Here is a 27,753-nt window from a genome sequence, read left to right on the forward strand (position 1 = left end):
TGATAAGAGTTGTATGAGCCCCTAATAAAATGATTTGAAAAAAAAAAGAAAAGAAAGTAAATGTCTAAAAAAGAATGGCAACATATGTACAAATATGCCTGATACAAATGATGTATGCATTGTAATAAGAGTTGTAAGAGCCCCCAATAAAATGATCTTTCAATAAAAATCTTATCATTTAATTACTTCATAGGAGTCTAACATCCCATTCTTCTCTATATTCTTAAATCTTATGAATAAAAATGTATCCTTCCAACAGCTATAAAATCTTACTTCCCATCTGCAAATATTTCTGTTAATTCTTCCCTTTGCGTTCTAGTTCTGGTAACTGGCTCTGCATGTGGCAATGTCTGGCATGATGGGCCCCCTTCGTTTACAAGTAAGCATCATCGTGTTTGCATCGTGTGAGCCTTTTGAGAGGAAGCCCAGAGAGGGCATAAATGAGCCATAGTGAGATGCAGTATCGGGAGACCTTGTAGAAATAAATCAATGACATGAAAGTGAAGAAGGAAGGAAAGAAAAGGAGGGAGGTAGAGAGGCAGAGAAGGGGAAGCCTTTAGGTCACCCTTAAAGGTGAGGCATATATTTCCCTACTTCATATCTGTCCACCTTTTTACCTTCTTCTTCTTTCTTTCCTCTCTGACTAGTCTTTCCCCGCTCTCCTCCACCTCTCTATATTCATAATGTGTATATCTCAAAGCACTCAGGCAAAGGAGAGTTGAGTTGTAGATGGTGAGGAAAGTAGTAAAGGATGTTCCAGAGAGAAGGTAAAGAAAAATACACGCTTAAGTCTGAAGGGTAAACTGGCATGCTGGATCATTTCCATAAAACCAAGCAGGCAAGCAAAAGACAAGTGTTGTGGTCATGGCACAGGAGTGAGAATGGCCCCATTAGTAAGAGAATGGGGAACGCTGTGGCCTGGATCTCTTGGTGTCAACAAAGACGTGCCTCCTTGTTGCTCTGTGATCTTGAAGATCTTTATTTTTTACAAAGATACTGATTCCTACTGTATATGTCTATGGTTGGTTTCCTTATACTGATTCGAATAGTGTATGACAGTTAATTTTGTTTGCTAAAGCTTGAAAAAAAAATAAATTACTTCCTGTAATGGTTAGAAACGTATCCATATTTCGCTTATTTTTATAAGTCATATGGTTATTTACTCTGGAAATGCTAGAAGGAATGACACCATGTACTGTATGTTTATTTTTAAGTACCTGCATATAGGAATTACCTGTAACTTCATTTGAAAATGAGGTCATGGTGAAGAAAATGTAAAGTGATTTTTAAAAAAATGCTAGGATAGTTTCTTCAAATTATGCTTTCTGAATCCGCAGGTGAAATGTCTAGAGATCTGGCTTTTAGGGGTGAGATATTTCAAGTATTGGTGACTTTTTGTAAACTTAAGAAATTAACCAACTCAGGTCAGGGTAAGTCCACACTTGTGAGAATACTGTGGAAAGAATGATTGAAAGAATACTGTGCATAGAATGATTGAAGAAAGAGGATATAAAGAAAGAAACAGAAATACACAAGAAAAAAAAAAAGAAATACACAAGAAACTTTAAAGATAGTTAATAGAGAGATGTGTGTTTGGGTTGGAGATAGGGTATGGTATCTGCAGTCTCCAATTTTCACCTTTGCCTTGTCCACCAGCTCTTATCTTTTGGATGACCTCCTTGCCAAATTCATTACCTCCTCGTACTATCTCCCACCCTAACCTGGAAGCTCTACTAACACCTGTCCATCACGAATAAACGTACTGATATTTGAAATACCCATGTCCTAGTTTCCAGCATTACCCAAGCCACTCTGGCATAGCAGATGGCTGACAGAGGAGTTTTGGCGTTACTGTTTGGGTATGCTTTAGCCATCTTGGTGATTGCTCTTCCCTCTGAAAACCGGCGGCACACAGACAGGAGAAAAGATTTATCGAGGAGCCTTCCAACAAGGAATTGTATTGCAACTTACCTAAATACTGTTAGCCTAATTAAGACTTTAAATTTAGAAAGTAATTCAATGCTGTTTGAGGATTTGCATTGTGATGCATTTCTTTATCGTGATCACTAAAAATATGTTTTTCTATTTTGTTCTTTGTAGTCCAAAGAGGAATTTGAAATCAGGGAGTACATTTAAAGGGAAATAACCAATGCTTAAAAGTACTGCCAAATAGTATTTTGTATTCAAGGTATTCATTTTGGTTTATTGGAAAAAACGGAAGGGGGGGGCCGGCCAAGGAAAGAGGGAGAGAGTGTATAGTGGTGCTGTGAGTTAACTGTTAGATTGCTAACTTCCAGGTGAGCAGCTCACATTCACCATCTTCCCCAGGGAAGAAAGATGAGGCAGTCTGATCTCATTGAGAGGATGGCTTTAGAAACTTTATGTAGGGTTGCTATGAACCAACTCAATGACAGTGCTGTTTTCATTGTTGTTTTATGTTTTTTGGTATGTATATGCAAATATATATAAAGATAAGCAAATTTGTTCATATATATGTCAAAGCACATGATTATAGCTGATTATGGGAGTAGAAAGCCTAATGTTTCTTCCTCAGAGCTGCTGCTGGTTTCGAAGTGCTGACATTGCAGTCAGAAGCCCAGTGTGTAACCGCAATGGCAGCAGAGCTCCTGTAGAGGCATAAAAATAAAAAAAGTTTACATCAGTTGAGAAGGATAAAAGGAAAACTTGACATTTACCTGCTGCAAATATTTCATCCCTCATCCATCGCACATAATTCAGCCAGTCTTTTAGGTCATGGCTTTCGATACTGCCCTTAAGTGACAGTTGTGGATCGGTCTTCCCCTGTGACTCTTGTGTCCCAACTACTTTCACAGTTTGGACAGCATTGATCTCTATATTTACCTTCAATGTCAATGAAAGTTATTCTTTTGCCTATCTTCCTAACTGCTTGGTACTGCAAATTGAAGAAAAACAGGAAATACTTTAACTATGCACACATCCATCCGTAAAACATATGAACACACCTTACATACCTAAACAAACACTTTCCATTTCTTATTCACTGTAAAGATATGCAAATTTGTGTTCAAAGTTGAAATGTGGCAAACTGAAAACGAGAAATCCTTTTATATTGTAGCACATGTGCTGCAGAGATTTCAAAGTGGATGTTAACATTCAAGTGAAACAATTTACAAATGCCTTGTAAATTCTCTTTCCTAGACACTCAGTTTAATTGGTATTCAAGGCATTTCATTTCAATCACAGGAAAAACATTGCAAAGAAAATGTGGATAACCAGATGTCCTTAAGGAATAGTTTGAATATCCCACTTAGTATGTGTTCATATATACATTATGCACATATGTGGATATACTTGTGTGTATATATATGCACATATACATGTGTATTTTGTCTTACTATATATCATAGCTGTGTTAGAGGACTTCAAAATGTTCATGGAAGGATGGAGTTAAAAGATAATTGAGTTTATCATGAACCATTTGAAACATAATATCTATATATGTTACATGAGGGGCTTCTAAGATTCATGGGAAAATTCTATTATCTTTAAAATATATGTTCCATGAACTTTTTGTAGCCTCTCCATATTATTCCATACTGTATCCCACAAGTAGTAAGATTCAGACATTTAGATATTTTACAATGATATCCCTTACTTTCTATTGCTCATTGATGAGTCTATTGGTAGAAATAAGGGTGACTATTTCCAAGCTCTTTCTTATCTTGCATGGTCACAGTTGGGCTCTAAACCCTGTCGTTGTAGCACCCTCACTACTCTGCACAGGGGTCCACGGGAGACCTTGCTTTTGTTTATGAGTGCTCACCTGTATTTGAAATTCCCCTCTCTGCTTCACAATTAAAAACCAGTTATCATAATATCTAGTGTAATTCATAGCACATGTAAGAGTAGAATTTGGGTCCTCGGGTTTTTCATTGGCTGACTTTTTAGAAATTGATCACCAGAATTTTGTCCAAGGCGCCACTTGGGGGGTTCGAACCTCCAAACTTTCATTTAGCAGACTAAAGTGCAATGTTTGCAGCCCCCACAGGCGGTTCCACGATTCTTCAGCTCTACATTAAGTGTCCATGTGCTCCTACGAGACATCTCAGGTGGCTTAAAAGAGTTTTGAAGCTCAAAGCCATTGATTTCCAGCCTGGATCCTGAAATCATGACCTGCTTTACTGGTAGGGGGAAAAATGCATCAGAGAGGTATGATCATTCGGTCCAGGCCGACTTGATTGTGGTCCTAGATGTGCTTGAGAAATGACTGTTGAGAATAACTTTTTAAGCACGAGCTGAAGTTCTGAATGGCGTTTTCTTCTTGACAGCACAACAGTTCTGATCTGAAGCATTCAGAAATGAACACCTAAACCTTGGGCCTTTTGCTTTGCTGGATGTCATGGAATCACCCTCAATTCATGAGATACCATGAAGAAAAGGATAAGATTGCTGTGGTCTATAGAGCTTTTTACTGATTGTTTTTTAAACGTAGATCCCCAGAAATTTCTGGATCGGATTTAGTCTGGAAGCTCTGCTGACACCTGCATAGCATCATTAGCAGCATCGGTTCATAGGTTCTCTGAGCTTGACGCGTCTTGGGTGAGAATCAAGTCCAGGTCACATTTATGGAAGTTCAGAATTCTACCATTGAGGTACTTCTGTCCCGGCCTTATGCCTTGAAGTTCCTTAAATGATTAGGCCAGAATCTCATTACCAGGAGAGAATTTGACTGCATCTATCCAGAAGCATTCAATGCCTGCGACCAGTCTAATATAAATGTATTCTCAAATTGTGTGGGGCTATCTGTTGGAGGGACCCCAATAAAAATGCTCCAATACAATTCTTTATGAGGCCCAATGTAGGCAACCTAGGAAAGGTTACCCTTTGCACAAAAATTTGCACTACAAAATTTTAAGAGTTGCAATTTATATCCTTATTTTGAAGGGTCATTTTAATCCACTATATATGTGTGTGTTATGTGTATTATATATATACATATATATAATGTGTGTGTTAACCAAATATATACATACATATATTCCTTACCTAAGATGGTAGTGTTTGGAATTTTTAGTCTTAATGTTTATCATTTAATAATGTATAATGAAATTCAGAGTCTTTTCGATCTAGGGATTGTCTATGAAGGGAATGTCGTGAAAGTCCTGTGGGTTGTAAATGCTCCAAATAGAAATCTAATCAATCTTTGGAATCGTAGCTCACCTGTCCGCTTTAATAATAAGCAAGGCTGTCATTTCTAAAAGCATGTCGTTCATTAGAAGTATTCCATTTTCCTTTCTTTGGCTGACTGAAAATAATTTAGTCTTATTTTTAAAAATCTGGGGGATAATGATACTAACATTTAAAAGAGAAAGTCACGTGTTTTATCAGAAACTGTGTGAAGCGTGAGCAGCTGTTTGGTGTTCAAAAGAGAAAAAAAAGTATCGCTTCGTTATTCAAAATTGCTTTGAAAATATTCTCTGTGTTATATATTCAATAAGATAATAGTTCATTATAGCAATTATGAAAAATAACATAGCACTTATTCTCAATAGTGTGTTCGCTTTTTCGCAGTGACAAGCAATCTGCTCTTCCAATTGTATGGATTTATTTGTGTATTTTATGACCATATACAGCAAAAGGGATACATCGCTAAGAAAACACGTAATCCACCTTAGGTCTTTGTTTCCTCTATCATGACTAATTCTAATATTACGTTTGGTATAGTGCATTGAAAATGCTCTAAACTGATGGACATTCTGAGCCAGTTAATGCCATAAGACAGCACTTCTTAGGGATAGGCATGGGTCAAGAAATTCTAATCAATTCCAAATGACCTTTTTAAATTTTATTTTAGAAAAGAAATCATGACTGAAATTGCTTCCTCTCGGTATTAATGCCAACATTAGAAAAACATTTTTGCTTGGTAATGATGAAAATGACAAACCTATATTTCCATGTAGTTTTGTCGATCCCGTGAGCACAAGTGTGTGCCATCTGTAGAGGCAGAGATGGGAAGGTCTCCTCTTCTGGTAGGGAGTGCTATATGTACATCTAGCTCGGGCATAAGAAGCAGAGTCTAAGTCTTTTAATACAGATACTAATTATTTTATCAGGATAGATTATTTCACATTTTGAAGTTGGGGAGATTTTGTTGGTAATGCCGATGTAGACTTCTATACCTCTTGTCTTGTAATTCTTAACATTTCTCACTCTTAACTTCACAGTTGTGAGGCACCGTCAAGTTGGTACTGCCTCCTAGCTATTCCATCCACAGTAGAACATAACTCTGCCCGCTGCTGCATCACCCTCAGAATAATTGTGTGTAAGCCTATCAATTCAACCACTGTGTCATTCCGTTTGGTGGAGGCTCTTCCTCTTTGTTCCCAGCATGATGGGCTGATCCCTCCCAATACCACGTCCAAATGATCTCAGATGAAGTCTTGCTATGCTGCTTCTAAGGAGCATCCCGACTGCACTTGTTCCATTATTTTTTGCTCTTCTGCAAGTCCCTGGCATATACAGTAAAGGTACCAAGACCACAATTTAAAGGCAATCCACTCTGTAATCTTCATTATGTATTATTGTCCAGCTCTCCTTTGCCTATCAGGTGATTGAAATGTCATTGTTTGGCTCAGGCTAAGATGCGGCTCCTCCAATTGGTTGGCTAGGTCTTCCAGATTTCTTGGCATAGACAAGTGTGTGCTTCCAGAGTTGCATCAATTGGTTGAAACATCTCAATTGTTATCCCATAAATTCCTGATGCTGAGTTTTTTGATGAATGACTTCAGTGCAGCTTGGACTGTCATTCAAAACCATCACTCCTTGTTCACATACAACCACTTGAAATAGTTGAACATTGACCAATTTTTTCTTGTATAGTGCATGCCATCTTCTCTTCTTTTGATTCCTGAGCAATTCCATATTTTGCCATAGAATCCATTAATGCTGTAACCTGAGGCTAGCAAGTTTTCTTTCTTCCGTCCTTTCAGCTTGTGAAATGCTAGGCTCTTCTTCTTTCTTCTTTTTGGCTTTTTAAACTCCAGGTCTTTGTACATTTCATGAAAATACTGTGTCTTCTAGACTGGCTGCTCAGTTCTTTCCATCATCATTTTTTTCCCATTTGCTTCTCTACATTCAAGAGCAAGTTTCAGAGTCACTTCTGACAGCCAGCGTTTCATTTCTTTTCTTTTTTATGACCATGTCGTTTTTTTGTATGATGTCTTTCATGTCATCCTACACGTTGTCTGGCCTTTGATCAAATCTATTATTGAGATAGTCTCTAAATTCAGGGAAGATATACTCAACATCACACTTTGGATTTTGTGGACTTGCTTTAATTTTTTTTTTTTTGAAATTGTATAGGAACAAATTGTTGGGCTGGCGCAGAGGTGACCCTGGTCTTGTCTGGCTGGTGACATTAAGCTTCTCTGTTGTCTCTTTCCACAGTGTCATTAGTTTTAGTCCTATGTACTGCATCCAGCGAGGTCCACATGTACAGTTAACAGTGAACATTTATTGATTGAAAAGCTATTTTCAATGAATAAGTGTTGGTCTTGTAAAATTCTCTATGAGCTGTCTTGTATAGTTTCTATCACTAAGATCATATTTCCACATTACTAATCCTTCCAACTTTAACCTTCCAATCACCAGCAATTATTAGTGAATCTTAATTATATGTTTGGTCAATTTCAGATTGCAGAAGTTGGTTAAAATATTCAATTTCTTTGTCTTAGTAGTTGATGTGCAAATTGGAATAATCACCATATTCACTGTTCTTCCTTGTATGCCCGGGACGTTATCATATTACGGACTGTGTTGCATTTCAGGTGTGAGTTATCTTGGTTAATTATCTACATCCCATCAGATTATATGCACATTAGAAACAAGACACAATCATACTTCCCATTGTACCTTTAGTAATACAAAATAATGACTTACTAAATATTTACACAATAAATGATAACAAAATTTGATAATGGGCTCTTGGAATATAGATGAAGACAGAAATTCACATACAATTTGGTAAGGTTTTTTAATAAGAGGTACATTTAGTATCTAAAAAGCAGAATTCAAACCAATAGTGTTTTCAGTGACATATATTCTTTATCACACTCTCACATAAGTTTTGTTTGAGTCTCACACATTTTTATTTTTCCTTTCAAAGATGGTTGCTAAACTCAGTTGTCATGTTGTGATCTCTGTTGACTGTGTTCTATTTGAAGGTATATGGTGTGTAAAACCTCAGAAGTTAGGTAGTTAGCAAGGCTATGCAAGCAGCATAACATTTATCTGCTGTTACATTAAGAAGAAGTGGTGGATATACCTAGATGGAATGTGCCTTCTGCAAATATGTATATTTATATGCACATGTACATATTTATATACATATATATATATACACACACCTGAAGAATTGTATTGAACAGGAGAGAGCCTCATTCGCTACAGGATAATATGGGGGAGCTTTAAAAAGTTTGGGGGAAATTGGTAAAGGATAAAGGAGTTATGCCATGAATTTTTGAATCCCCATATATCCTTTCATATAGACTATATCGTAAACTATATTTTTATTCCTGACAACTATAAAGCTGACTTGAATGACAATTGCTTTCAATAATAAATTGTCCAATGAATAACAGGGATAAACATTACTGTTGTAAGTGTAAATTCTCATTTTTATTCTTGGGAAAGCAAGTTAAAGTATTTATATCATTTAATACATAATTGAGTATTTTTTTCATAATGCTAATATTTGTTTCTTATGTAACATCTGGAACAAAGTAGAATTTTTATGTGAGTAATTTATATTTGTTCGTGATTAATCAACTTGTATGTATGCATAAAATCAGAAATAATTTCTATACACTGAGGCATTGGGGATTTAAATGACTCGCTCAAGTTAGCACTCTGGTTAGTAGAATCTGAATTTGAATGCAGGACAGTCTCATCTAATCTTTGTGCTTGCTCTATTTTATCAGTCAAAGTACTCATATGACTAGTGATTATCCATGAACATTTAAGCCATCATCCTTTTCTGGCTGTCTATATTTAAATCGTATCATCTCATTTTTCAATATAGAGACCACTCTTTGAATTATGCTTACTAAGGGACTCTAAGACCCAGGCTTCTACAGTAGAAGGATGCACATGTTTACCACATTCCTCATGTCTGACTTTCCACTGCCCTCAAAATTGGAAAGACAAATTTTAGGCTATGTCAACTCAATTTCAGAAAATGTAATCTTAGAAATGTGCTAACTTTCAAAAAATGTCAATTGGCCTTTGCAAATAACTAAAACAATTCCCCACCCCCACCCCAGCTACTGTGCTATTGTATTATACAGTCTTTCCTTCTATTTGGGAGAAAACAAACAAACAAAAAACCCTACAACCCATGTATTTAGTTTTGCTTCCAATTCAGTGGGGCTTACTTCACATCGTTTCAGGGCTAAATTCATTGCAGCTTGAGTGATAGAATTCAACATTTGTACAGCTATGCAAACCAAAGGTTCTTTGTATGTTTTTTTTAATAGATCATTTAACTTCACTGTCCGAATAGAAAAACAAGGAAATATGAAGCTGCATAAAGTGCAGTTTCATCTTTACTAGAGGCAGCTCCAACAATCGCTGGTGTTCAATGGTGCTATTCTGAGCTCTTGCTATCAATTTCCTATCCACTCACAGCAACTGGTGGCAACTAAAAATAATCAGCTTTACTACGAGAGGAGACTCTGGTCACGCTGGGCTCGTGGACAATGTGCACCCAAAGATTTAGGATCTCTTGTGCAGTGACTTCCTTCCAGCCCCCTTAGCTTAGTTTGCTGCCATTTGAAATCTATCGAAAAGCCATTAACAGGCAGAACCGGGAGAGCCGCAGTGCAGCACACCTCTTTGCCGGCAGAAGGTGGCTGCAAGCCCACACCAATTAGATCTCACTCTTCCTGGGATTGTGGCAGGCGGAACTGTGGCGGTCAAGGGCGCGACTACAGCACGTGCGGCTCTGGAGGCTCAAGCCCCATGGAGAGGTTTATCGGAGCTCCAGCTGCTGAATGAGAATGAGTTTGAAGCTTTTTTTTTTTTTTGCAAGATCCTGGAACAGAAGCTCGGTTCAATAATGCATCCTCCCGAGGTAAACTGTCATCTGAGTAAGGACTCTAAATAATGCATTTCCTGGAGACAACTACAGTTGTAGCAGAAGAGAATGCTGGAACCCGTAGCAAAATTCCTGTCTGAGATGGAAAGATGTCTCACTATCATTTTATCAAGTGCTGTAAGTAAGCTTGATATTTTGCTCACGTGCTTATGTTTCTTCTTGAAATAATATTCTAGGCTGATTCGACAATTAAGACTAGTCTATGGATGGGATGCCATTCAGGTGAAGGGCAAGGACTGGTGGCTGTGGTGGCTCCTGAGCTGCTGTTTCCTGTTCATTGCAGGCTCTGAAATCATTCCATTGCAATGCAAAGGCTAACAATCTAAAAATCTTCCAAACTTTAGTTTTTGGGGTTTTTTAAATGGAAAGTAAATAGGCATAGCAACGTCAAAATGAACTCTTAGGAATTTAATAAGAATTTGCCAGGGTGTCCATCAGCTTACCTTAATAAAACATTTATATAAAAGTAGTCCATTGATCCATAGGTGGGGGCCGTATTGTTTTCTCTGTCTCCTGTGAATACCTGGCCAGTGTTTCATGTTTAAGCTTGTTCCTGAGCATAATCTTTAACTGTAAACTTCTGTCCTTGCAACGGTCACCTTGCAGTGCTAAGGGACACCAGTGACATTGGTAGCAAATGCTCAGCCCTGATGCTCATCTGGTGAAAGATAGCTTGCCACTGGTTTTGCTCATCAAAGGTTCCTTCGCATGCCTGTTTTGTGTTGTTTCTAGCCGATTATTTTGATGTAAATAAGAGCTACATCTAAACCTCCTCTGGCCGGTAATAAATGAAGAGAAAACATTGCTTCTAGCAAAAATGGCTTTCTCGGCTACCTTTCTCTCCTGTCATACTTCTGAAAACTTCTGTACATTTCTGTCATGGTTTTAAAAGTGACAGGTGACATTGGCTGAATATGGTTTATTCCGGGGTTTCAGGTTCTGTTAACAAATATCATCTCTGTCCAAGATTCACACAGTATGGCGTTAAGAGAGCATGCATTTTGAGTGGGTCTCGAGTTTTGCACTTCAGGGGACTGAAAAGAATGAGATTATTTGGAGAGGATACAGTTCTGGCTTTTCTCTCATCTTTGATGGGCAAGGTCTGTAGAACCCAACACGTCATGATTGATGACAATTAAAGTCCCTTACCCTTAAGTGTCCTGTCAGAGGCATGATTTTAGCATGTAGAACATATTTACCTCCTAAAAGGTTCCACTGATCAGCTTGTCAGTTTGAAAATAGGCTCCTTGATAAATACAAACCTAGGCTATGCAGCCTATTTGGGGATTGTGGGAATATTGTGAGGGTTTTTTTAACCTCTTAACTCTTAGCATGATTTCTTCAGTAAAATGCACATGTACTCCTGGTTTTGTGCCCTGATCATTTATGGCACCAGCAGAGTATCATTCTTTTCTCCTCTGTGCCTCTGCAGAGGAAATTCAGGACACCTCTGCACCACTCCTCCCGGGCACCTGTGTGCTCCTTCAGCAGAGTGAGCGCACCTGGTGGAAGGCAGGCAGGGCGTTTGAGCAAAAGCATACATGGATTGAGAGACCTGATCAGGGACATTCATGGACCAGCTGATTGTCAGACTTCACATAAAGCTACCCTTTTAACTCTTGCAGTACTTTGGATGGACCTACATTCAGAAGATCAAATGATCAGAATCAGAATAATTGAATGCATGAAAGCACAGAAAGCAGCACTTACAGTCTGCCAGTAGAAGGGGTGACCGTGAGGGAAGGAACAGCAAAATGTTCCAAAGCGGTGCCAACAATGTTCCTGATGAATATCTCAAGGGAATGAGCAAATACAAATGAATGATATTAATTAATTTTTATACATTAAATAAATAAAAAGTATGCGCTCAGTTTTGTGTCTATAACTGTTCATAAGATGGAAAATAAGCATGGTTATTATTAGCTGTTAACTTCTGTGGACAACATGATATGAATGTGATAGACGAGTCTGAAATTATATATTATTGGGTGTTGAACTAGCCCAGAGATACTGCATAAAAAAAAATAGACCTGGAGTTGAAAATTGAGTAATTAATACAATTCAGGGGGAAAAATTGAGAGTGTTCATGCAACCACAAGATTTATGGATAGAGTAATCATTTATGATCTAATAGTTGTTCTTAATATGTAAAACTTCCTTGTATTTTTTCCTGCCTGGTTTCCTCTTCTGGAGGGAGGTGTTGGCAAGGTGAATTGGCCCATGTTCCTTCCTTTGGGAGCTCAGTGGTGAGTTCCACTTCCACCACATGCCCTTCATGTCATTCTGGACCTAGCTCATCATCACACTATGATCACTTCAAAGCCAAGCAAACATGCAGGAGTTGACTGAATTTCAGAACAGAAATTGAACTTCCAAAAATTAAGTAAGTAAGTAATGAACAGTATGATTGAGCAATACCTAGCAGAATGCTTCATGGCCAATAGATGGTGCACAACACTTGGAATCACCTGGGGAATTCGTACATTTAATACTACAGAGCAGAGACTAACCTGTACATTCAGTGCAACTCAAATTATGTGCAGACAGATACTGATGGTATCGAGGGAAGAAACGCAAGGTGCACTAAAGCCATTGGCAAGCAGCAAGCTCCAGGAGCCGAAATGTTCAACAAACAGAAGCAGCAATGGAGGTGCTCACTGGTTTGTGTCAAGAAATGTGGATGAAAGCTAACTGGCCAACTGACTGAAGGAGATCCCGCTATACGTCCATTTCAAAGAAAGGTGATTAAGCAGATTCAGAAACTATTGAAAGATATTGTTAAATCATGCACAAATAAACATTTACTGAAGATAAATTTTTTAAATGATTGCAGTGCTCCTTGGATAGGAAGCTTCCAGAAGCAAGATGGATTCAAATGAGGATGTTGAATGAGGGCTATTATTGCTGGTATTATATAGGTGTTGGCTGAATGTATAGAATATCAGATAGATGCTTACCTGTGTTTCTCTGACTACCAAAGGCATCTATCTGACTGTGTATCAGAAAAAATTATGAATGACCTTGGAAAGAATAGAGACTATGGAACATGGAATTGTGTTACTGGGGAACCTGCAGTTTACAATCAGGCATGGTGTGTGTCATCCTTTGACCATTTGATATGTCCCTTTACCATACTTCACCAATCTGTGGGTTCATCAAAATTCTAAGAAGCTGAACCATATGAAGAAGAGCGTGGCCTCCACTTTTTAGGAAGACTCATTAACCACCAGCAACGTGCAGGTGATACAACTGTGCTTACTGACAGTAAAGAGGACTTGAAACACTTACTGATGATAAAGACCACAGACTGGTATGGACGCTAGCTCAGCATCCAGAACATACATAATCTTTACAACTGGACCAATAAGCCACAATATGCTAAATGGAGAAAAGATTGAATTTATCCATAATTTTGTTATCCCTAGGACCACAATCAACGCCTATGGAACATGGCCCATCTAAGACTGAGGTGTGCCTGATAGAGTTATGGTTTTTTTAAAATCACCTTTACTGCACACGAGAGAGAGCTCTTTAATGAATAAGGGACACCAAGGAAAAGGGTGTCTTTCAATTCTAGCATTGAGAGAGACTAGAGAATGTACTTTGGATTGGCAGATAAATAAACACTATGTCGCAGAACATGTATAATCATAAAGTTTCTTAGGAAGTAGGATAGGGAGACTTCCTTTCATGTAGTTTAGACATGTGATCAGTCGGGAGCAGTCCCAGAAAAAGCCATCCTGCTTGATTGAGTGACAGTGACAAAGAAGACTGTCCTCTCGAGAGAGATGGCTGGGTTGGGTGCACGATGGGCTCAAGCCTATCAGTGATTGTCAGGGCAGGGCAGAACTGGGTGCCGCTGCGTTCTGCTGTACAAAGGGGCCCTGTGAGTGGGAACTAACTCCATGTCATGCAGGAACAGCAACAACTCCACCGAAAATACTAAAACCAAATTTAACAGAATCTCATAAACCAAAATATCTATTTTACAAATTAGCAGAAACTTTTATTCTGTTTTATATACTCACCTATATTGTCAAAATTATCTACCCTGGGTATGTTTTACTTTTAAATTAAAAAAAGAGAGAAAAGAAAAATAAATACTTAAGGCAGATAAGTATCATCATCCACATTCCTTTCTGACTGTTTTAGGGAGGTAACTTTCCTAATTCTAGATATTTCATATATATCTTACCCCGAATAAACCGCATAAAGAAGCCATCAATGCTGACTTGTACTGATGCTCTGAGACAGGGTCGAGCTGTTTTAGAGGCTTCTAACGCTGTCCATCTTTACGGAAATAGATACCTATATCTTCCACCCACAGAATAGTGGGTCGGTTCTCACCAGAAAACTTTTGGTTAGCAGCCTAATGCTTTAACCACTGCACCACTATGTGTCCCCCCTCCCATGGACATGTTAAATTTCCTTTAATTCCTAAATGCTTCCTCCCCTCTTCCCACCCCACTATCATGATCCCACTTCTACCTAACAAATCTGGCTAGACCAGAGGATGCACACTGGTACAGATAGGAACTGGAAACACAAGGAATCCAGGGCGGATCATCCCTTCAGGACCAGTGGTGTGAGTGGCGATATTGGGAGGGTTAACGGAGGGTGGATTGGAAAGGGGGAACTGATGACAAGGATCTACATATAACCTCCTCCCTGGGGGACAGACAACAGAAAAGTGGGTGAAGGGAGACGTCAGAGAGTGCAAGATATGAAAAAATAATAATTTATAAATTAGCAAGGGTTCATGAGGGAGGAAGGAGTCGGGAGGGAGGGGGAAAAGGAGAAGCTGATGCCAAGGGCTTGGGTGGAGAGCAAATGTTTTAAGAATGATGACAAATGTGCTTTATACAATTGATGTATGTGTGGATTGTGATAAGAGTTGTATGAGCCCCTAATAAAATGATTAAAAACACCAAACACTAGTTTATAAAATTTTATTTGGGGAGCAGGCAAATTTATTTATTTTTATCTTTCCCTCTCCAAAACGGCTAAGAATTAATTGAATGACAAACCTGCTCTTTTACATATTAAAACATGTTTATGATACCATGAACATCTGTTATCAGGATTTTAATTTTCCTCAATCAACTCATTCACATAATACATCCTCCATCAAAATGTTTTACTCAATCTTCCTATTTTACATGTTGTCCACTTACCCAATAACTCACATCGCAGAAATTCTACACGAATCATCACAACTTTAACTCGTGAATCTAATCATTGTCTCGCTGTCCCTTAAGTCCTCCTTTACCCAATTTCTGTCTCATGGTTGATCATTGTAACTAGTCCTTGGAGAAGGCCATTCTCACCGGGTTTCCCTCTGTTGGACTCCCCTGGTAGACACCTAATTCCCGAGTCGCCTGTCCTTGAATAAGAGCAGTGAAGGAGAACCTTACTGTAATAAATTTTATTTTCATGATCATAAGCCTCAACCAGGCAGGCAATACTTTCCCACACTTCTACTGCATTTTCCTTAAATATCCCACATTGAGAAAACAGAAGCCTGAGATATAATCAATGTCTTCACCCAAGTAAATCTGCAAAAATGTCTACACCTCAATCTGTCTTTCCCAGGTTTCCTTTACAATAATGACTTCTCAGCTCATTCTCTTTAGCAACCTTATGAAATTTCTGGTTGACCCTCCCATCCTTCCTCCTGTTCTTCATGCACAGGTTCAAATATATTGAAATGTCACTTTCTTCTGCATTCATTCTCATGGATACTGTGGTCTGTTTTAGCGTTCTGTTCAGCTCCACAGCGCCCTAGGTCGAGCTCAGGTCCATATGGTTTTGCTTACTGTCTCTTTGTGTTGCTGTTGCTGGTAGGTTCCCTGAGTTGGTTCCGGCCCATAGCAGCCCTATGCACAACAGAATAGAACTTTCACCGCAAGGTTTTGCACTCGCCTCACCACTGTTCCTGTGCCCGTTGTTGCAGCTACTGTGTCAGGCCACCTCCTTGAGGGCCATCATCCCCTCCGCTGCTTCTCCACTTTACCAAGCCTGATGTTCTTCTCCAGGGACTGAGCTCTCCAGACAACATGTCCGAAGTGTGTAAGACAAGTCTTGCCATCCTTGCCTCTCAGGAGCACTCTGGATTTTCTTCCAGGACAGATCAGTCTGTCCGTTAACCATCCATGGTACTTTCAAGATTCCTCTCAGTAAGTTTTATTATGTAATAAGGCACATCCTTTTTGATTAATCCTTTGTTGTTTTAGCTAGTCTCAAGTATTTGGTTTTCCATGTACCATACATATTCATGTTAGGCCGAGTTTTTCAGAACATTTTTGTGCAGTTTTTGTAGTAAAATTGGGTGTCTTGGCTGATATTCAGATCAGCTTATACACGAGTATATATGGATATTAAATTTTTTCAGCTGATTTTACATTTAAAAAATCACAAATACTAATTTTAAGGTGTTACCAAGAATTTTGAACATGATAATAAAATATAGTAATAATTCAAGACAAATTGATATTTAATACCTAGTAAAACGGCATAAAATAATTTACATAAACATATATAAAAAATATTACTTTTGTTATAACTAGTATATTGAATAATATTAACATTAATGGAGATAAATGAATGTTTCATATCAGTGCTAAGTCTAGTAATCACTAGGAATCAGAATACTGAAGTTTAAATAGCTAAATTTAAAAATTAAGGATTTTAAAATTAATTTTTAAACAGTATAAGAAAGATAAAAATCTAATTTAATTTAACAGAAAGCTCATATTAAAAAGCTACAAATAATTATGTATCTTGCTAAAGATAAATCTATATCAGATATCTGCTTGTGTACCCTGATCCATGGTCAATTCTGAAACTATATACATATTTGTGTGATTATATTTACATGTGTATTTTATAAATACATATATATTCCTATGTATGTGCCATGTATAATTGTGGCCATAGTCTTTCTGTGTAAACCATTGTGAATTAATGAAGCAAGATTGGAAAGTATGTATGAAATGATAAAATTAAACATGTTTTCCATCTACCTAGTACATATAGCACAGCCCATATCTGTTGTTCAACTTTCCAGTAATTGTCTTTTATTCAGACTTCCAGGAATGGTGAGAGCACTTGTTTCCTAGTTGTGCAATGATAGATCTGTGTGAATTGCTACAGCGTTAACATTGCATTATTAAAGGCTTGTCATTGTATCTGATGGGTTTCACATCCATGTCCTTACTTGACATCTGTTATTCTACAGGACTATGGGAGGCCCTCTTCGTAGGTTGTCAATGAATAATAGTAGATTCCATGTGTCCAGTGGCTAGCTTACACTCGGTGTCAGTACAGGGCCCAAAAAATGCTATAGTAGTTTAACTGAGCGAAATCAGATCAGTCCACTTAATTTTACTTTGCTTCATGTGTTCATATATTTATTCATCAATATTATCGTGCTCTTAGGCCTTCTAAGCACTGCTCTCCAGGTTAGGGATGCATGCATAAACACGCAATAACATTTCCTGCCTTCCTGAAATTTCCATGGGAATGGAGACTGTCATGATAAAGCAGGTAAACAAACAGATGCAGATCTAACATTTTAATAATAACATCTTCCGAGAAGAAGTGCAAGGAGACTTCAAAAACTCCTTGAAAAAAAATGGAATGAAAAATGATGGATTTTTTCCCAAAAACATTTTGTTGCCCCCTCCTGAAAGGGGTTTGAAGAGCTAACAAGTAGCCAGGAGCAGAAAGAGATAAGGGGCAAAAGGAAGGGGGTTATTTAAAAGAAGGCCCCTTTCAAGAAATGCCCTTTGAGTGTTTGAAGTAATTTCGAGGTCCAAGGAGGTGAATGCCTGTTGAAAGGGTGTGGCCCCCAGCGAGGGAGCAGGGAGTGCCACGCCCTGGGCTCAGATGAGCCTGGTGTAGACCGTTAATTCTGAGAAGGTATGCTTTTCATCTTCTCAACCCGATGGTAAAAATCCTGTTTGATTCCTTCAATTTTCTTAACTACCCACCCTAATATACCATAACTCTAATGACCTTTACATCTTAGCTTTTAGAGAAAGTGGTGTAAGTATGCTTAGAATGCATTCCACACAAGGACTGCACATTACCTACTAGGGTCAGCACTCCCTAAAGATGAAAAACCCATTCCTCCCTACTTTCCTTTGTATTGTTTGATTTAGTTATCATCTCTAACTCCCTGTGTTCCCCCGCCACCCCCCCCTTCCTTGCTCTCTGAAAAGGCGGCCACTTAAGACTCCGGTCTCTTCCGTCGTTCCAGACACGCACTTTAGCCTTCTCAATGAAAGCTGTGGCTTTCAGACATTTCAATCCCACCCTCGCGCCAGACATTATGTTATACACACAGTTTATACAATCAATAAAATAGATTCCTTTGCAGAAAAAAAAAATTCAGTCTGCCAGGGCAGTTGACCGGTGAGTGACAACTTCAGCACAGTGCGGCGTGTGGGCACTGTGAGGGAAAGCAGAGGGGACGCTGGGTTCTGCCTTGGGAAAGGTAGGTGAGAGAGCAGCCTTCCCAGGGCTAATGCGGGCGCTTCCAGGAGGGAGGGCAGAACGGATGACCTGCGGGACCGCAGGAAGAGGCAGGGACGCGGATGAAGGCACAGCGTGGCAAGCACCCGGTGCGTTCAGAGAACAAGAGGGTACTGATTGATGGACCATAGTGGGGGAAAATGGAGAGCTTTTTACTTTAGTTATTATGTGAGGGAGTTCATTGGGTTATTTAATAGAATGAATGATCTAAGTGTATGTTTTCGAAGTATTCTGGTAGCGCTCTAGAGAATAAATCCCCAAAGTCATTTGGTCTACTGCCCCCTTCTCAGAAAAAGGAAAAAACAAAAAGCTACTCAGAGATGGTTCCACCTGACCACACCCCAGACCCCTGCCCAGCTAGTAAAAATGTTTATCCTGCAGTCCATAATCCAGATAAAATATTAGTACCCGCGTTTCCAGTCTCCTTGGGGCTTTCCAGCACCCCCCAACTAACAATGTATTACCTGGTCTGGGGAAAATTCTGTTTTGCTCTCTTTTACTTCTACTTTCCATATTTATTTTTCTTCTTTTTATTTGTAATTGTTACCAGCTGTATTGATGTATCATTCACACACCATACAATTCAAAGTTTTAAACGCATTGAAAACAGGTGGGCAATCACCACGGCAACTCCTTGTAGGACATCTGTTCATTCTCCTTCTCCTGATGCGCGCCCTGAGTCCCTGCAGCCTCCTCTGCCACCAACACTGCCATCACCCGAGGGACAGCAATGCAATGACTGTCTCTGTCGATTTACCTCTCCTGGATTGAATGTAAAGGAAAAAAGGCAAAAGAAAAAAAATACTAAGCAACAAAAATAAAATAAAATAGAGAAAAATCTAAATTGAAAAGAAACAGAAACTAATAAAAGCTAGAGTAAATTTAAAATGAGTCCAAAGGGAAAATGAATGACAGGGTGTGACATTGTAACCTAACGACATCAGTCATAGTTGACCTTACAGTGCTCTCTGGCTCATAGTAAGGCTATTACATCAATTGACTATGGTCAGGGGCGATTCACGAGAGGCTTACTCCGGGTGACCCTGTATATGGATTTTAGGTACCCACTGTCATCCATGGCCTCCTTCTAAACTGGTGTTCAGAAGTAAGCTTTAATCTAATTCTCCTCTTCAGGTCTTGGATTTTATGATTTACAAAATCATAAATGGATGACAACGTTGTTGGGTGTCGCGCCACTGCTTCCACGTGGACATAGCTGACATCTCGCTTAGAAGACTGCTTGTTTTAAGACAAGCCTTTATGACCCCAGAACCAATTCTTTCACATAGCCACAGACCATCTACTTTCTTCACTCCACTTTGCTATAGCAATAACCTATTTGGATTAATTAGTCTAGCTTGAATATCTTTGTGAGTATACTTTAGAAAAATATCCCTGGCTATGTTTTCTTTGTCAAGATCTCTTGATACATATTAAAACCTGAGTGGATATCCTATCAATTCTTCAAACTTGAAGTATCCATACTGAATCTGTTCTCTTCCTTCTTAAACCCAAATGTGTCTATAGCATGACTTTTTTGTGTATACCTTGTAAGTTATATAAACTAAACAAAAGTTTAAAAGCTTGTATCCAACCAGAGATGTTTTGCATGCAAGGCTTGGTAATCTGCTTCTGAATGGGCACAGCCATTAAAAACCCTGTGGAACAATACTATACTGCTACAGGGGGGTTCATGACTTGGAATCGTCTGGATTGCAACTGGTTAGTTAACTACTTCTAGACATTCCTGGAAGAGCCATGGTGCTTTAAGACTGAGTAGCTAAGCTCCTGACTGCTAACCAAAATGTAGGCAGGTCATACTCATCAGCACTTATTACATAGAAGGATGAGGCTGTCCGCTCCCAAAAAGATGGCAGCATTGAAAACCCTGTGGGGACACTTTTACTCTGTCTTCTAGGGAAGCTATGAGTTGGAATTGACTCAGTGGCAATGGATTCTTGGTTTGGTTTTGCTTTTGCCTTCTTACAAGAAATGACTTAGGATTCATTACAGTATTTTACCCATGGAGCTACAAAGGAAAGATGTGTGTTTACTAAGGAGAGAGAGAGAGAGAGAGAGAGAGAGAGAGAGAGAGACAGACAGACAGACAGACACCAATCAACTGGAAGGAAGCCACAATCCAGGAAACAAATTGGAAACTCTTGTGATAAACCATAAATGTGTAGATAGGAGTCTGTAATGGGAGATTTCCCTGTGCTTAGAGAAAAATGGATGAACTTGAAATAGATTTGAGTAGCAGGAACATTAAGATTTAGGATAGATTTGGAAATTTTAGATGAATACTGATACTCAGATTTCTGGCTGGAGAAATTAGTTGCATGGGGTTCGCACTATCTCCAGATGTGAAAGACAAGAAGGACAGGGATGGTGTTTGAAGTATGTGGAGAGAGAACCACTATGTAATTATATACAGGTCTTTTTACTTCCATAAAAAGTTAGGGTTTCAGAAATTCATAGGTGTACTTCTAGACTGCCCCCCCACCGACCCCCCACTCCCACCCCCCGTAAGGTGTCTGTGAGTTGGCATCTACTCAATGGCAGTAAGTTTGATTTGAGGTTTTAATTATACATACAGATATGGAACTTACATCACTAATGTTTACTTAGGCTGTAAATGGTAGCCCTTCATAATAGTATTAAAGGGAACACAGAAGTTGCTTCAACTCAGAAGATTCAGGGAAGTGGAGTTAGTAGAGTTCACAAAGGAATTAAGGGGATTGTGGTCAAGAGCACAACTAAAATGGCAAAATGCTAAGCAGTTTGTGTGTAATGTGATAAGGTTATATTACACAATGTTTGAAAACATCCACTGAAATAATTGACAAGAAGGCCATTAGTGACATGGAGCTCAAGGAACGCTAGTGGAAAGGGAGTGTGGTAGTTTATTGTGCCAACCTGACTGATAAACACATATGGGGTTAATTGAAGGGCAGAGGAATAAATGGCTCAGTGAGCCTCACCTTTCTAGTTCTTGAGTCTCTTGCTTTGTGATGGTCAGACCAGGGTGCAGATGCCTTAGCCAGTTCCCTGCTTCAGCTGGGCAGGGCTCACTTCCTGCAAGACATCCCCGAGGAGAAGCTGCATGGACCTACCCCGATGCAGCCCTGGGTGCTAGAGCAGCCCTGTGGAGACCCCTGCCAGCGCTGAGATGCTTACACATTCACTGACTCGGCTTTCCTCCTGCAGTCGGCATCATTGCGTGTGTTTTGTGAGATGGAGGAGGACTTTGTGGATTGGTGTCGGACCTATGGGTTAATGTTGGACTTGTGGGCTTACGCAGCACTGGGTTGGGATGTTTTCTTGATGTGCACTTACCCTTTATATAAAAATCTGTTTTACATGAGTTTCTGTGGATTTGTTTCTCTAAAGTACCCAGACTAACACAGGGAAGGTTGTATTTTAAGTACAGTGGCTTGGGAGGAAATAATGACTATACAACACATTTATGCTTTGAATACTAAAAAGGAAAAGGCATAAAGAATCAAGGGTAGTAGGCAAAAAGAAACATGGTGTTCAAAATTCTTTGAAGATTAAAAACAGGTGACTACTTACTAATTAACTGTATCGAAAGAAGGAAACATGGGTCACAGGTAATGATATCTATATCTACTTCTTCCTCTTTGAAAACAAATCCACCTAAGGCCCCATAAACACATTATAGGTTCTTACGGTTTATCTTATATTTGCAGTGACAGTGAACAAGACAGCTGGGAATGGGCATTTTTAATCTTTTAGTCTCCTCTAATCACGTGGACAATTAAGAGAATGATTGCAGCAACCATAACGACAACTTTGATAATGTAGATTTGGATGAGCCTCTATATAAGCGAGTAGTTGGTTTTAATTAATTGTCATAAATTAATCTACTGTATAATATAACATGTTGTTGTCATTAGGTGCCTTGAGTAGGTCTGACCCATAATGACCCTATACACAAAAGAACTAATACTGCCTGGGTCTATCCCATCTTGGAATATTTCCTGTGCCTCATCCTATTGAAGCCACTGCGTCATTTCACCTTGTCAAGGGCATTCCTCTATTTTGCTGCCCTTCCACTTCACCAAACATGCTATTCTTCTTCTGGGACTGGTCTTTCCTGACAATATGTCCAAAGTATGCACGTTTTCTCATTGTTGCCTCTAAGGAGCACTGTCACCCTACTTATTCTCATACAGATTGTTTTTCCTTTGAACGGTCCATTGTACTTTCCATATTCTTCTCCAGCACCATAATTCAAATGCATCCGGTCCTCTATGATCTTCCTTATATATTGTCCCACTTTCACATGAATATGATGCAATGGCGAATACCAAGCTTGGGTCAGGAACACCGTAGCCCTCAAAGAAAAATCCTTGCTCTTCAGTACTCTAACTAAGTCTTGTGCAGCAGATTTCCCCAATACAATACATCTTTGATCTCTTGACTGCTGTTTCCACAAACATGGAATATGGATCCAAAGAAGACACAATCTTTGACAACTTCTACCTTTTCTATGTAGATCATAATGTTACCTATGGATCTAGTTGTGAGGATTTTGGTCTTCTTTACAATGCGCTGTAATCCATAGTGAAGGCTACAATCCTTGATCTTCATCAGCAAATGCTTCCATTCCTCCTCAGTTTCAGCAAGCAAGGTTGTGTCATTTGTATACCGCAGGTTGTTAATAAGCCTTCAAACAATCTTGATGCCACACTCTTCTTCATATACTCTGATGTTTTACTCAGCAGAGTATAACATATGCATAATGCTTTAAGAACAATGGTATAAGAATAATTCTTTTTCCCCATGCTTTGAAAACTCTTGCTCCAAAATATAGTTGAGTTATATTTTGCTTTTTAAAAGCAAAGCATTTTGTTTGAGGAGACCCTATTTAAATAATTCTTAAGCTGTTGAGTTTATAATTGCCTTGCATACTCAGGAAACAATCTAGAGGTCATTATGGATAGGTCAATGAATATGCTATCTCCACACATAGTTGTAATTTTTAAAAAGGCTAATTATAAGCTGCTCTACTCTTTAAAACAAAATGATAAAATGAGTAAAGAATGTTATGATAACCTTGAATGAATCAATGGTGTCTTCTAAGGACTGTCCCCAGTGTTTAGAATAGAATTTTGCTAATATAAAGTGGTTGAGAGCAGGGTCACTGTAGGCTAAAAGCTTCAGGGTCTTGTGAATAAAGAAAGATTAGAGATTTGAATTATTTATTATCTAGAAATAAGGAGTGACAGGAGAGACAGATACAAATTATTGAATGATGTTGTGGAAATCAATTGGCCATTCTTCTTCATTCAGGTTCTTAACAGAAGAAGAAGCCACTCATCAAAGTTGTCTGGCATCAAATATGAGATTGATGAAGGGTTTGCCTCTTGGAGTCTCTAATTTAAGAATAAAAATCATTACTATGAAGTCTCTCTGAGGGAAGTAAAGTCATTAGAAGGTTAAAGTGCTTCATACATTTCTGCATCATTATTTTACTTTGAACAAGCTTATTAAGATTTACTTTGGAAGACTGAGTTTAAACCTATTCCACAGAGAACCTACAGACTGAATGTGAGAAGGCCCAACAATTGCTTTATATTTAATATTCCTATGTGATCTTTGTCACATCTTACTATTATCCTTTATTTCCTTTTCCCTACTTTTGAAAGCCCCCTTGCATTATCATGATGAAAAGGCTTAGCTGATTAAATCATTGGTAGACATGTTTCTTCTTAAGGGAAAGTCCATAGGCTACTTACAATTCAGACGTCACAACATGGATTTGTAATAAAATTTCCGGCTATGTATTTCAGGTTCAACAGTCACACACACACACACACACACACACACACACACACACACACAAATTGGTATTGTTCCTTTCTCTATTTTTTCCTAGTGTTAATTCTGTCTTCAATTATTTATTTTAGCAGAGATGAAATGTTAGATGTAGGTCTTAATTCTTTCTTTTTTAAAAATCATTTTATTGGGGCTCATACAATTCATCATAATACATAGATCAATTATGTAAAGCATACCTATATATTTGTTGCCCCCATCATTCCCCAAATTCGCTTTCCTCTTGGGTTCCCGGAATCAGCTCATTTTCCTTCCTCTGCCCACACCTCTCCCCCATGAACCCTTAATAATTTATAAATTATTATTATATCTTATCTTACAGTGCCCGGCATCTCCCTTCACCCACCCCTCTGCTACCCATTCCCCAGAGAGGAGGTTATATGTAGATCCCTGTGATCAATTCCCCCTTTCTAGCCACCCCCCTTCCCTCCTGGTATCGCCACTGTCAGCCCTGGTCCTGAGGGGTTCATCTGTCCTAGATTCTCTGCATTTCCAGTTCCCATCTGTACCGCTGTGCATCCTCTGTTCTAACCAGGTTTGCAAGGCAGAATTGGGGTCATGGTAGTTGGGGGGAGGAAGCATTTAAGAACTAGAGGAAGGTTGTGGGTTTCATTATGGCTATACTGAACCCTGAGTGACTCATCTCCTCCCCACTGGCCCTCTGCAAGGTATGTCCAGTTGTCTAGAGATGGGCATTGGATCCCCATCATGCGCCACCCTCATTGACGATGATATGATCCCCCTACCCCTCACCCCCACCCCTGTCTTTGGTGTTTGAAGTCTGGTCCCTTCAGCCCTTCATGATCGCACATGTTGGTGTGGTGCTTCCATGTGGGCTTTGTTGCTTCTGGGCTAGATGTCCACTTGTTTACTTTCAAGCCTTTAAGTCCCCAGATGCTATAGGTCTCGATAGCTGGGCACCGTCAGCCTTCTTCACCACATTTACTTATGCACACATTTGTCTTCAGCGTTTATGTGGGGAAGTAGGGTCTTCATTATTTCTCAGTAACAGATAGATGATCCTAACAAGAAAAATCTGTGTGTTGCTGTTGTTTGTTAGGTGCCATCCAATCAGCTGTAACTCACAGCAACCCTATGCAAAACAGAAGTAACCGCTGCATGTCCTGCTCCGCCCTCACAATTGTTTCTATGCCTGAGCCCTTCAGCGCAGCTACTGTGTCAATACATCTTGTCAAGGGCCTTCTTCTTTTTGCCACCCTTCCACTTGACCAAAACTGATGAACTTCTCCAAGAACCAGTCTCTCCTGACAATCTGTCTAAAGTATGTAGGACAAAATCTAGCCATCCTTGCCCCTAAGGAGCACTCTGTTTTCATTTCCAATACAGATTGGTTTTCTTTTTTGCAGCCCATACTACTTTATTCTTCTCCAGAACCACAGTTCAAACGCATGTGTCCATTCTTCTGTGATCTTCCTTATTCGGTGTCTCACTTATGCATGCATGTGACACAATGGAGAATGCCCTGGCTTGGGTCAGGCACATCTTAACCCACAGAGTAAACTCCTGGCTCTTTGATATTCTAGGGAAAGCTGTGCAGCAGAGGTACCAAATGCAATACATCTGTTGATCTCTCAGCTGCTGCTTCCAGGAGCATTGAGTGTGGATGCAAGCAAGACAAAATCCCTGACAACTTCGACCTTTCCTATATTGATCATGATGTTACCTATTGGCCAAGTTGTGAGGATTTTGGTCTTCTTTACATTGTTCTGTAATCCATACTGAAGGCCACCGTCCTTGATCTTCATCAGCAAGTGTTTCAAGTCCTCCTCACTTTCATCAAACAATCGTGTCATCTGCATACCGCACATTGCTAATAAGCCTTCCTCCGATCCTGATTTTCTTCTCATAATCCAGCTTCTCTAATGATTTGCTCAGAATATAGATTGTTCAATTATGGTAAAAGAATACAATCCTGTCTCACACCATTCTTGATTTTAAACCCTACACAACTGCCTCTTGATCCATGTACAGGTTCCAAATGAGCACAAGGGAGTGTTCAGGAATTTCCATTCTTCTAAAGGTTATCCACAGTTTATTATTGTGCACACAGTCAAATGCCTTGGCATAGCCGGTGAAGCACATGTAATTATCTTTCTGGTATTCTTTTGCCTGAGCCAAGATCCATCTGACATCGACTTTGATGTCCCTTGTTCCACATCCTCTTCTGACTCCAGTCTGAGCGTCTGGCTGTTCCCTGTAACTGTTCTGAGGCAACAATTGTTGGATGATCTTTAGCAAAATTTTACTTGTGTGCAGTATCAATGCTATAATTTGATAGTTTGAGCTTTCTTTTTGGGGTACCTTTCTTTGGAATGGGCACAAATATGGGTCTCTTCCAGTCAGCTGGCCAAGTAGCTGTCTTCCAAGTTCCGTGGCATAGAGAAATGAGTGCTTCCAGTGCTTCTTTAGCTTTCTGAAACATTTCAATGGCTATTCCATCTATTCCTGTAGCCTTGTCTTGATTAATGCATTCAATGCAGCTTGAACTTCTTCCATTAGTTGTTGTTCATATGCTATCTCCTGAAATGGTGGACTATCAACTCGTTCTTGTTGGTATGGTGACTCTATGTATTCTTTCCATCTTCTCTTGATGCTTCCTGCATCATTCAATAGGTAGCCTATAGAATCTATCAAAATTTCAATTTGAGCCTTGGATTTTTTTCATGATATATTTCAGATATATTGAGCGTGTTCTTCCCTTTTAGTTTTCTAATTCTGTGCCCTTGCACATCGGGTTATAATATTTGACTTCATCTTCTCTAGCTGATTTTTGAAATGTTCTATTCATCTACTTTACTTCAAACTTTTTTCCATTTGTTTTATCTACTCTATGGTGTAGAGCAAGTTTCACTTTCTTCTAACATACACTTTTCTTTTTTCCTGTATTTAAAAAAATATTTTTCCCCCAAACCTTTTTTATCGGGAGCTAATACAGATATCATATCTTTCCATCACCTTTCCTGTCTTTATAATGACCTTTTGCTTTCTTCATGGATGATGGCCTTGTACTTTACTTTTGTACTATTGCTCATAACCCAAGTTAAAGTGTAGGTATCTGCTTTTTCATTCCTCTTGGATCATTCCAAAGCCCCCAAAAGGCAATATTGCCAACTTTTAGAAATTCTGAAGTTCTGTAGACTTGTTCAAGATTTAAAATATTATAATATTAGTGTCTAGACCAGAACATGCATACTGGTACA

The sequence above is a fragment of the Echinops telfairi genome, unplaced genomic scaffold (genome assembly GCF_000313985.2).
Source record: "Echinops telfairi isolate 266 unplaced genomic scaffold, ASM31398v2 ScPeMD7_7467;HRSCAF=8505_1, whole genome shotgun sequence".
NCBI lineage: Eukaryota > Metazoa > Chordata > Mammalia > Afrosoricida > Tenrecidae > Echinops > Echinops telfairi.